This window comes from Monodelphis domestica, chromosome 3, assembly GCF_027887165.1.
Source record: "Monodelphis domestica isolate mMonDom1 chromosome 3, mMonDom1.pri, whole genome shotgun sequence".
Lineage (NCBI taxonomy): Eukaryota > Metazoa > Chordata > Mammalia > Didelphimorphia > Didelphidae > Monodelphis > Monodelphis domestica.
In genome coordinates this window covers 13,944,401-13,957,452 of record NC_077229.1, presented here as the reverse complement: position 1 = coordinate 13,957,452, position 13,052 = coordinate 13,944,401, and positions in this window count along the sequence as shown.

Below are 13,052 nucleotides of genomic sequence, written 5' to 3'. Positions count from 1 at the left end.
AGTCAGTTTTTAATCACTCACCACAAGATTTGTCCCAAGCAAAACTCCAGTCCTTCACGGAAATCCTCAACTCCTGAACTGAATTCAGAGACCCAGCTCCTCCAACTAACTCCAAACTCCAACCTCCATGGCGAACTCCAACTACTGAACTGTGAACTCCAACTAGTCCAAACTCCAACCAACTCAATTTTGAACTCTCCCTTCCTTTTAAAGAAATTTTCTCTTGTGTCACCTCCCCTAAATATTCACATCTACCAATCACAGTAGACATTTTCCCCAGGATTGACCATTCTTAGTTCACATCTTCTTTTGTTATCACCTTCTCTCATTAGATTATATCTTCTGAGTATTTCACACCTCTTGCTAAGCTTGCCCTTTGTAAGTTGCTTGACCTTTTAGTGACTAATTTAACCTTTATAGGTACTTAGCATCCTTTTGTATTAGATCTAAAAACAGACCTAGCTTAAGGTTTTTGCTTCACTATAAGTATGAGTTAGGGACTTTCATTGTTCAATCAGGAGTTTACAGCTTTATCTTCCCCTAAGGCACTGTCTGAGCAGGGTGGAGTAATTTTAAAGTTCTCAATACATTCCTAAGTACCTCCATTGTTTAAAATAAGGGAATAGCTTAACCAAATCTTCTAAGGTACAGTCTGAGCAGTTTTTAAGATTCACAGTGGAGAGTGTTTTGCAGTAGCTTAACAAGGGCTCCACTCCTGGTGGCGCTAGAGATTCGCCTGGCCTTGACCCTCCATGCCCTCCATGGATGGCTCTCACTGCCCATGTTTTCTGCTTTTGGGCCCCCGATTCCCACGATGTTGTGTGGCTGTCGATGACTATGTCCTAGGACATGGCAGGTGTGACTGCTGATGTGACCTGGCCAGATGGGATCAAATGCTGAAGAGGGGTAAGAAAATGTGGCAGATGGAGAGGAAGGAACACCAGGGCACCCAGATGGATGGGGGAGGGGACCAAGATGATCCAGAAAGGCACTGGGGGACCATTTGGGCAAACAGGGAAAGCAGCCCATTCTTCCCAGTTGCCACTCTGTCTGGAAGTCTGGTCAGCCTGAGGACTCCCCTGTGGATGTCTGTCTGGCTTAATTGACATCCCCTCAACATTCCATTTCTCACCTCCTCGCCTTTGCATATGTCGACCTCCATGTCTGAAATGTTCTCCCTACTCACCTCCGTCTCCTAGAGGCTCCCTTCAGGCTTGGCTCAATGGCACCTCCCTGACTGCTCAGATTTTTGCTGCTTCTGTCCCCCCCCCCTATATTTTGCAGATCTTCTCTCTCTGCTTTCTCCAGAAGAATGGAAGCCCCTTGAAGGCAGGGACAGATTCATTTTTGTCTTTGTGTCTCTAGCACCTGTCTAATTAACTGATTGATCAATAAACATTTATTAAGCACCTACTGGGTGCCAGGCACTTTGCTAAGTGCTTTCCCAGTATAATACCAGATCCAGGCCTCCTTCCCTGCCCCACACTTAGCACAAGGCTTTGAACACAGTAGGAACAAAATAGATTCTATGGGATGGAGCAGCTCCAAGTGGCTCTCAGGAGCTGATTGTTAAACATTCAGGCTGAGCTTTCACACCTTAGAAACCAGCAAGTTTTACAAACCGGTGCTTGATCTATCGTTTTGTGGGTTGTCTAGTGCCAAAGACATTGAGAAAATGATAATGATGCAGAAGAGACTGAAAAGAGGGCTGTGAACACGGGTTTGGTAGGATTTTAAATTTTTTAAAAATCTTTGGAGAGCCAGTTGTTAAACATTTCCCAGCCTACCCAGCCGATAAGGAAACTTTAGCCTGATGGATGGGCTGTTTAATAGCATATCATAGCCTGGATAACAGACTATAGACACCTGGCGATCAAAGATATTTTCTTTTCCCGATTACCCTTCAGAACAATTTTCAACGTAGGTTTTCCAAAATTCTAAGGTCCAAGTTGTCTCTGCCTCCCTTGGAGAATCGGGTCTGCCTTGCACGTCGTCATTATCACACAGAACAAACGTCCAAGGTGGTCACAGACTAGGGGGTTCTTCATTCGCACGAAGTCGTTGGAGCCTAGGTCATTGCCTAGCCCTTACTGCTCTTCTGCCTTGGAACCAATACACAGTATTGATTCCAAGATGGAAGGTGAGGGTTGAAAATTAAAAAAAAAAGAGCAGTAAGGGTTAGGCAATGGGGGTTAAGTGACTTTCTCAGGGTCACACAACTGGGAAGTGTCTGAGGTTAGATTTGAATCCAGGACCTCTCATCTCAAAGTCTGGCTCTCTATCCATTGTCACATAGCTGTCCCCAGGTATTGCTATACCAAAGGCAGAGGAAAATAATGAGGCATGTGCAAGCTATGATTTCATTGGGTCAGCTAGAGGGCACCAGAGTGCACAGAATGCAGGGCCTGGAATCAGAAAGATTCATCTTCCTGAGTTCAAATCTAACCTCAGACACTGTCTAGTCCTGTGACCCTGGGCAAGCCACATAACCCTATTTGCCTCCCTTTCCCATTTTGGGGGTGGCGAAGTGGTACCTTAACCAGTAACCAGTGTGTTAGACCTGCTTCAGAAAGACCTAACTTCAAATCTGGCCTCAGAGACCTACTAGCTAGTTATAATCCTGTATGCCTCAGTTTCCTCATCTTTTAAAATGAAGGAAATGACAAACCACTCCAGGATCTTTGCCAAGAAAATCCCAAATGGGGCCATGAAGAATCAGACATGACTGAAAAATGGTTGAACAGCATGATATCGTTGCTGCAAGGACTTATTATACGACAAAAATATGGGAAGAATTTCGTGGAAGACTCAAATGCCATGATGGCCATTTAAACTCTTATTCTGGTGGCCAAAGGGGGTTGTGAAAGGTTTTTGAATAGGAAAGTGCCACGGACATCGTGTTTTAGGACTATGGATTTGGCAGCCTGAGAAGGATGGAGTGGCGCGTGAGGGGAGAGACTAGAAAGGGGGAAATCAAGGAGTAGTTCATTCCAGTTGTCCAGGAGAGAGGTGAGAAGGGCTTGACTATGTGAGGAGAGAGAAAGGTCTATAACAGAGGTTGGGGAGACACCTTGGCGACACTCTCAGACTTGGGAACTGATGGGAGGGGAAAAGGAGGCAATAATACCTTGGAAATTGCCATGGCTAGAGAATTCCCCACCTAACAACCAACCTCCCCAGTGCTTGCCAGTCCCAGCTAGGATAGTTCATCACTGATACCATCCCTAAAACTTTTCCATCATGGTAGAACTCTTTGCTGTTTGTGCTCGGCTAACAATAACTTCCAAGGGAAATTCTCACAGCTGGATGGCTGTACAGATGCCCAAGGGGCAGACCCAGTCATCCAGCCCACTCTCCTCCATTTTGGCTGGCAGGGTTCTGTCAAGATTCCCCCAAGCTTCTTGGTCCGGGATAGGGGGCTGGCGGAGACCAGGCAGCCCCAACAATCCCTCTCATGGCTAACTTTCCATAGCATTAAACATATCAAGCTGAAAAGGAACCTTTGAGCTCATCTCGTCCAACATCCTTATTTTACAGATGAAGAAAGGGGAAGTAGCTCTCCAGAGTCACATGGGCAATAGTGGGCAGTGAGGTGGTGCCACCCTACATAGAGCATTAGATCTAGAGTCAGGAAGATCTGAGTTCAAATTCACCCTACCCAGGGCGAGTCACTTAACCTCTGTTTGCCTGGGTTTCCTCATCTGTAAAATGGAGAGAATAGCGTCCACCTCCCAGGGCTGTTGTGAGGATTAAATAAGATAATCATTGTAAAGGACTTAGCACAGTGCCTGACCTGTAATATTTTGTTGTTTTGGCATTTTTCAATTGTCTTCAGCTCTTCATGATACCCTTTTGTGGGTTTTCTTGTAAAAGATATTGGGCCAGTTGGCCCAATTTTACAGATGAGGAAACTGAGGCAAACAGGGTGAAATGACTTGTCCAAGGTCATATAGCTAGGAAGTGTCTAGGCCTGATTTGAACTTGGGAAGAGGACCACATAATAGGGGCTATGTAAATATTAGCTCTCAATATAATAATAATAATGACTATTATTATGTAACAGAGTTAAGATTGATGATTGCATCCTGCTCGCTTTTTGCTGCCCAGGCTGGTCCCAGAGGGTGACGGAATAAAGGAGGAGGCAATCTTGGGCTGATGGGAAATAAGGATAAGAGGGATCCCTCTGGAGAGCCAGGATGGTCCTGCTCTTGGAGTGTCTGACTTTGGGACCCTGCAGACCTGCCTTGTCTGCCCAGAGGCTCTGGCTTTGGCTGCAGACACAGACTTTAACCCACCTGGTGGGCACTGAAGATTTTTCACCCCCAGGAGATACCCTTAGGCAAAAAGCTAGCCAGGCACCCTGAACCGCTACAGGATAACAACAATCATCACCAGACCGGATTGTTGATGGCCTCCCATTCTGGGGCTCTCTGAAACTTAGAGCAGTTTTTTGGGCAGGACAGGTAAAAAGGCGTAACAGGGTGATGGGGTGAATGCCGAGTCCTCTCTCTCCAGCTGAGCGTGCATGCCCTTTTCCATGGAAAGTATTCAGCCCAACGGGGCCACTCTTGGTGCCGGGGAGGGGGAGATCCCTGCTTCCTTGCTCAGAAAAGGACTGTCTTATTACTGTCCTCATTTACAGGCTAAGGATGGCCAGGGCCTCCACCTGCAGGTTCCAAGCTCTCAATATTGGGTTCAGGATTTGAACTCGGGTCTCCTGAATCCAGCCTCAGAGCCCTTGCCACACTCTGCGTAGCCTCCTTAAGCCAAAGAACATGGCGGGAAGTCACAGCTCGCGTGGCACCTCCTGTTATGCATAGGCCAGCCGGCTCTTACCTGTCTGTCACCTCTCAGGTCAGAGGAGGGATTCTGGTTTACCTGGCCCTGAATCCTGCCAGCTCTGGCTCGGCTATGGCCCGTGACTGAGCTGACCTGATTGGCTGTCTCCATGACAACCCTTTGTGCTTGAAGCTCCACCTGTGCCAGTTGACATCCCAGAATTGTCATCTGGGACAAAAGGGGGATCCCACCTGTTTCTGCACCCTTCTAAGGGTTTGGCCCTACGCGCGGCCCCGAGACAACCCAGGATATGGCCTCCCCCTGCCAGGGCTTTCTGCCCACCAAGCCCAGGTGGCTTCTATGAGACAAATCCTGGGAGCAGAGATTGGAGACAGCAGGGAGCTTGAAGGTCTTCTTTTGACAGTCAGTCAGTCAGTCAGCCAACTTGCCATTAGCACCTACTATGTGCAGGGCACTGGCTGGGGTTACAAAAAGAAAAATCAAAAGACAGTCCCTGCTCCCAAGGAATCCACAGTCTAATAGGGGAGACAGCATGGCAACAGCTCGGTACAAGCAAGCTATAAATAGGAAAATGGGAGGCAATCTACAGAGGCAGCAGCAGCCCTGGGATTAAGGGGGATGGAGGAAAGACTCCCTGGAGGAGGAGGGATTTTACCTGGAACTTGAAGGAAGAGAGGGAAGCCAGGAAGCAGAGATGAGGAGGAAGAGCATCCAGGCTTGGGGGACAGCCAGAGAGAATATCCAGAGCCAAAAGACGGAGGGTCTTGTTCTAGGAAACCACCACGAGGCCAGTGTTCTAGAGTATACAGGGAGGGGAGAACCATATAAAGTATAAGAAGACTGGAAAGATGAGCCTTGAATGCCAAAGCCAGGATTTTGTATTTGATCCTGGGGAGCCATTGCAGTTTGTTGCCTGGACTCGGGGAGGGGGTGATATGTTCGGATTGGCTCTTGAGTATATGGGGGAGAGTAGACTAGAGGGAGGAGAGACTTGAGGCAGCCAGACGCTCCAGCAGCTATTATAATGCTCTGGGGGTGAGGTCAAGAATCTGCACCAAGGTAGGGGCTGCCAGAGGAGAGAGATGAGTGTCCTGGGGAGATGCCATGTGAAATGGAGGCGAGATGTTGCAGAGGTGAAATGGACGGGTCTTGGCACCATCTTGGATATGGAGGGCAAGAGGGAGGGAGGAGGCCAGGCCGACTGGGGCGGGGGGGATGATGTGGTCTCCTATAGTAATAGGGAAGTGGGGGTGAGGGGACAGACAATGAGCTCAGTTTGGGTTAGAGCAGGCTTAAGATGGGACCTTCAGGTCAAGCTGTCCAATGGGCAGGTGGAGATGGGAGTCTAGAAGTCAATAGAGAGCTTAGGGCTGGCTGAATAAATCCCAGAATCCTCAGCCTGGGGATGGCAACTGAATCCATGGAACAGGGGAGATGACCTGGGCCAAGAGGAGGAGGGAGAAGAGAAGGCAGCCAGGGACTGGGACACCCAAGCGGAGCAGGCCCTTGGATGGAACTGTGAAGGAGTGGAAGAGAGGCCGGAGAGAAGAGGGCCCAAAACCCAGGAAGAAGAGTGTCCGGAAGAGAACGTGAAAGGCTGCAGAGAGGGCCGAGAAAAGGCCATTGGTGCCCAAAGTCTAAAACCAGACTAGAGGGTAGGGAGGAGGTGAGAGGAGAGGGAGGGGAGTCGCCTGGTGTAGACGGTCTCCTCAAGGAGGTCAGCCACAAAAGGGAGGAGAGATATGGGGCAATGCCCAATGGGAATGGAGGGACCAAGGGAAGGTTTTTGGGGGATGTGAGAGAAATGGGTGTGTTTGTAGGAAGTGAGGCAGGAGCGAGGAGACGGGAAGGACCGAAAATGAGTGAAAGGCTAAGGGGGGGTAACGGGGCAATCTGGTGAGGATGACGGGATGGACCGGGATCGGCGGCTTCGCGTCAGCAACTGCTTCATTTTAGTTTTAATTGTTTAAATATTCTAAACACGGAGTGCAATAAATCCTTGTTGGCTGGGAAGTCCATTGAACTGAGTTGTTGCCATAGTCTTGTGAGGCTGGTCTTCTCCCACCTAGCCTTGCACGGCGGCCTGAGCCAATGCTAAATAGGTTGGTCTGCAGCCTCCCACTCTCAAAAACCTTCTGTGGCTCCCGCTAGCCCCCAGGATAAGAGATGAGATCCTCAGGGTGGCCCTGAAGCACATGGCAGTGGCTGCCCAATGGGCTGCTCCTCTTGGGACCCGCCATCTCTTCTTGCCTTGTGGCCTTGCAGAGATGGTCTCCAGCCTGTGCCTGGACCATCCTCCCTCCTCGGCTCTCTGGTGGGGGCCTCGGCTTCTTTCAAAGCCCAGGAGGCATTCATTCTCTTCTCACCACCTGTCTCCGTTGGTCTCTCTCTATTTCTTTCTGTCTCTCTCCTCCCTCTCTTTTTCTTTCTCTCTCTCCTCTCTTCTCCCCTTTCTCCTCTTTCCATTTCGGTCTCTCCTCTGTCTCTCTGTCTCTCCCTCCTCTCTGTTTTATGGCACCCCTTTAACAGAATGTAATGCTTTCCTTGAGAACAGAGAATTTTTTTTTCCTGTATCCCTAGTGCCTAGCACATAGTAGGTGCTTAATAAGAGGCTCAGGTCCATTCTTCCTCCCTGTAAGTAAGTGTTTAATGGAATGTAAGTGAGTGTCCAGCCGCTTCTCCCCAAAGCTTCTGTGGCCAGGAGCTCCTGGGGTTTTGCTTTGAATCTTGGGCCCTTGAACCCAATAACGAGAATAACTGCTAACATTTACACAGAACTGACTATGCGCTAAGAGCCTCCCAGTGATCTCATTGGACCTTTGTAGCAACAAGGAGGAAGGCGCTATCATTACCCCCATTTTACAGATGAGGAAACTGAGGCTGAGATGTGATGGGAATTATTTGCTGAACTGATTTGACCTCAGAATCCATTTCGCCTGCCTGTACCTAAAAATAACCAGCAGAAAAATGCTCCCTAACAAGTCTTGCTGGAGGGTTAGCGGGCCAGCCCAGTGCATTCTGGGAGAGATCTGATGCTGAGGGAGTCTGTCCTGACAGATTCCAGGCTACCGCTTGGCACCTTCCCCTCCCTGGCCCAGCCCTGCCACCTGGGGCCAAGCAGAATGAGTCTGAGCCCACTTCCACCAGGCAGCCCATCCAGCGGAGGACTCTGGGAACCAGGGTGGGGCCTTGCCCCAGGGGAGCAGCAGCTCCGCACATAGCTCAGGCTCCCTGCCCTGCCCTGCCCTGCCCTCTCCAGCCCCCCCTCCCCTGTCTCTTGAAGCTTGTCCTACGCCCCAATAGCTATCCTGGCTCTTGGGGGGGGGAGAGGGGGAGGTGGCCAACTTTCTCCTCCACAACCGGCTTTAACTACATCTATGGCAAGCCCATGGGGCCACCTTTGCCTTTCTCCAGGCAGGCCAGATGCCTAGGCCAGCCCCTCTCTGAGGTCCGTGTTTTGAACCTAAAGTGTCCGGGTGATGGCGAGTGGGAAAGGAGGGCTGTGGCCAGTGGATGAGCCCATCCGGCGGGCTCCAGGAGGGTTCGGGAGACCATTGGATGTTCCCTTGGCCGATAACAGTAACGGTTGGCCCTTTCCTTCTTCTGCTCATGTGACCAATGAGGAACCGGAGGCCCACTGGGGGAGGCGACTTGCCCAGCATCACATGGCTAGTCGGTGTCTGAGGCTGGATTTGAACTCAGGTCTTCTTGACTCCGGGCCCAGCCCTCTATAAGAGGTGCACCTGGTGAGAAGGATCCTGAGAGGATGGATCTTTGGGGCCAGGCATCTGAGAGGCTACTGAAGGAAGTTGGACCCTGAGAGGCCTGGGGGAGGAGGGGGAAGGGAGAACAGCCCATTAGTTCTTGTGTACTGGAGGGGATGATGGGTGACTCCACACCCCAGGCATCTTAGGAATCCCAGTCTTCCCATGGAACAGAATTTGGTCATGGAAGAGTGAGTGGCTCACCTCCTGATTAGCTATTTACCCATTAGAGATGTCTTGTTGGTGGCCCTGAAGACTGAGCTCCCCATCTGCCAGAGGATTTTCCAGGTTTTTGACCCATCTCTTTATTAGTCACCATGCCAGCCTACTCAATGAGGTGATCTTACCCACAGCGGAGCAGTTTACAAATATTATCTCATTTAAACTTGCCTGAGAGAGAGGTGCTATTATAATCCCCATTTTATAGATGAGGAAACTGAGGCTGAGAAAAGTTCTATGACTCATCCATTTACAGGCAGTAAATGTCAGCAGCAGAATTTGAACTCGGGTCTTCTTGACTTCAGGTCCAACACCCTATCCACTGCATTCCCTAGCTACTTCATGATGACTATGAATAAAAATGGGGAGGGGGGGAGTGAGGCCAGAAACTAGAGAGCGGGAAGGACCTCTGAGTGTATTTTGTCCAAGTTCCCCTTTTGGAGATGAAGAACCTGAAGCCCAGAGGACAAGGACTTCTTTAGAGGGAAACTAGGTTTCCCTTAGGGTGCAGAAAAAGCAAAAGTAAAAGAACAAAAAATAGAGGATGAATTGATTGCAGAATAATTCCCTCTCCTACCTCAGCACTTTTTCATGTCAGAAATGTATTCCTTCCTTATCTCCCCCTTCAAGAAAGGGCCAACATAGTTCCCACTTAGGGAGTTTTTAAGACTTACAGAGAGCTTCATACACATGGTCTCACTTGACCTTTGCTAGAATGTAGTTATTATCCCCATTTTACAGATATTACAATATGGACCTGCTGCCAGCCTCAAGAGGGTTGGAATATGATGTTTTCTTCCAAAGGGGAATTCATGTTTTGGACCCAAATACATGGAGCTGGTTCAGTCTTGAGTGGGGAGAGGGAATCTGGCCTCTAAAGAGAGGGCTCGGCCCATATATCTCAAATTTCTGGGAGGTGGAGTCAAGATGGAGGCCTAGAAGGAGCAGAAGTTCAGACCTCTGAATACCCTTCCTTACCAATCACAATCTGAATGCTCCTAGGGGACTGAAAATCAAGCCTAACAACAAGACAGAGCCAAGGAACCCTCCTGCTGGACTCAATTCAAAAGGTACGCTCCCCCAAAAGCTGGAATCCAAGAACACTCGGGTTTAAGGGGAAGATGGAGGGAAGGTCCCAGGACCCCACCCACCTAGAGTGCTGAGCCTCCAGCGGCAGCAGGAACCTCTGGGTGGGCAAAGGTGCTGGTCTGGAGGGTGTACCTTGCAGGCAGGGCTGTGCCAAGCTCAGAGCATGGAACACAGATGGTGGGGAAGGAGCTGGAGAGGGAGCATAGAGCTAGCAGCCTGGCCAGAGCTGTGAAGATCCTCCATATTTGCTCCAGACTTCCAGGAGGTTTTGGCCTCAGAGCACACCCAGCCCAACCCAGCTGAACTTAATCCCATCAAAAGTCTTCAGAACTCAGGGAAGCCCAGGATCCACACCCCTCTCTCATTGACTGCTGGACTTTAATCCAAGCAAAAGCCTCCAGAGGACAGGGAAGCTCAAACCCCAATAACCCTCCCCCACAGACTGCACCGAGAGATCTTCTGTCAAAGCTCCAAGAAGGGAGACTGACAGAAGCCCCCAAAACCAAAAAAATGAGAGGAGCAAGAGCACAGACAAATACAGGGAGTAAAGAAGGGATGAATATGAGCAAACAACAGAAAAAGAAGAAAGAAATTATAATAGACAGCTTCTATACCGTGAATTTTAAATTTCCTCCATCTTGCTTGGTCTAGCACCCAAGAATGTGCACACCCACACTACACCGGCATGTGCTAGCTAATGACAAATCAAAAACAACTAACTGCACCCCTGGGCTGTCCTAAGCCAAGTTTGAGCCACCATTGGCACATGTGAGATCCAGGAAGTGAAGTAGAGAACAGCCTCTGGAGTTTGCTCACTTCCTATGGAGGGGGCTAGACACCAGTTCAATCTTGGAGCTTGAGCTGGGAGGAGGCCTGCAGACAGCTTTCCTTCAGATCAGTCATGTGAGTGATAAGGACTGACTCCCTTCTTTGCTTTGGCCCTCCAAGGCCTAAGACTCCCTCTGGCTCAGGCTGAGCCAGAAGGTTGAACTAACTTCGTTCCTTCTCTCCCTTTCTCTCTCCCTCTAATATTTTCTTACTCCTGTTGTAATTAAATTATCATAAAACTCCATTGTGACTTGAGTGTTTCATTCAGGACTTTAATAAGTGAAATCCTTGGCGACCTTTAATTACTATATTCAGTCTTTAATCCTAAAAATTAACATTAACAATACAGCAAACAGAACAGAGGGGGAGAGATCTGCAAATTATAAATCAGAAATCCCAGCAAATTGGATACAAGCTTTGGAAGAACTCAAAATGCAATTCAAAACACAATTAAGAGAGGCTGAAGACAATTGGGAAAAGAACTTAAAAATTAAGATAAGTCATCTGGAAACAGAGGCACTTGAACTAAAACAAGAAAATAGTGTCTTGAAAACCAAAATCAACCAGCTGGAAAATGAGGCAAAGAAGATGAAAGATGAGGCAAAGGAGATGAAAGATGAGGTAAAGAGGATGAAAGATGACTTCCATAGAAAATCAGACCAGAAAGAGAAGGATGACCAAAAAGCCAGAGATGAAATCCAGTCTTTAAGAACCAGAATACAACAACTAGAATTAAGAGACCTCACAAGCCAGCAGGACACTATAAAACAAAATCAAAAGAATGAAAAAAATTGAGGAAAATATGAAGCATTGCATTCGCAAAACAGAGGATTTAGAAAATCGTTTGAGGAGTGACAATTTAAGAATCATTGGTCTACCAGAAGACCACGACCAAAGAAAAAACCTGGACACAATACTACAGGAAATTATTCAAGAAAACTGCCCCAATATTCTAGAACAAGCAGGAAAAGTGGAGATTGAAAGAATCCACAGATCACTTCCTGTACTTTATGCCCAACTGACAACACCCAGGAATGTTATAGCCAAATTCAAGAACTATCAGACCAAAGAAAAGAAATTACAAGCTGCCAAGAAGAAGTCATTCAGATACAATAGAACCAAGTGAGGATAACACAGGATCTGGCTGCATCCGCACTGAAGGACTGAAAGGAATGGAATATGATATTCCAGAAAGCAAAGGAAGTAAGTCTACAAGAATCAACTACCCAGCAAAACTGACTATATTCTTACAGGGGAAAGTATGGTCATTCAACAAAATAGAAGAATTCCAACAATTTGTAAAGAAAAGACCAGACCTAAACAGAAAATTTGATGTCCAAGTACAGAACTCAAGAGAATCATCAAAAGATAATTAAAAAAGAGGGAAAAAAGAAAAACAAAACAACCCCTCCCCTTTTTTTTTCTTTTTAAGAGACTCAATAAGTTAAAATGATATGTATCCCTATAAGGAAAGAGGTCATTGGTAACTCTTAAAAACTGTTGTTATCACCTGGACAGCTAGAAGAATTACACTTAGAGGGAAGAGTGACAAACTGTATAGGATGAAATGACAAGACATAAATAGGTATATAGATATATGCATGCATAAATACATATACATGTGTGTGTATATATATATATATATATACAGCTAGATCTAAAAAAGAGGTTAATACTAAAAGAAATGGGAAAAGAAACAAACGGGGGAAATGTATATGTCACAAAGAAGCTCATGGGGGGGGGGGGGAGAACATCAATACACTGGAAGGGTAAAGAGGTTGGAGATAGGAAATACTCAACTCTTACGTGCTTTGAAATTGATCCAAAGAGGGAAGAACAATCCAATCCATTGGGGCAGAGATAGATTTGTGTCCTATAGGGGAATAGAAGGGTAACAAACAGACTGGTGGGGAGGGAAGCAGTATAAAGGAGGGAGAGGGTGGGGAGTAATTTTAGAAAGACTACAGGGAAAATAAGGAGGGGAATAAGAAGGGAGGGGGGCAGAAAGGGAAGGAAAATAAGGGTGGGAACTAGGGGGACTGATTAAAAACAAACATTGGTGTAGAAGGAAATAGTGAAAGAAGAAAAGGTAGAACCAGGAGTAGAAATCAAAATGATGGGAAATGCACAGCTAGTAAACTAACTCTGACTGTGAATGGAATGAACTCACCCATAAAATGCAAGCAAATAGCAGAGTGGATTAGAATCCCAAACCCCACCATATGCTATCTACAAGAAACACACATGAGGAAGGTAGATACGTATAGGGTGAAAGTAAGAGGATGGAGCCAAATCTATTGGGCATCAACTGATAAAAAGATGGCAGGAGTCACAATCATGATATCTGACAAA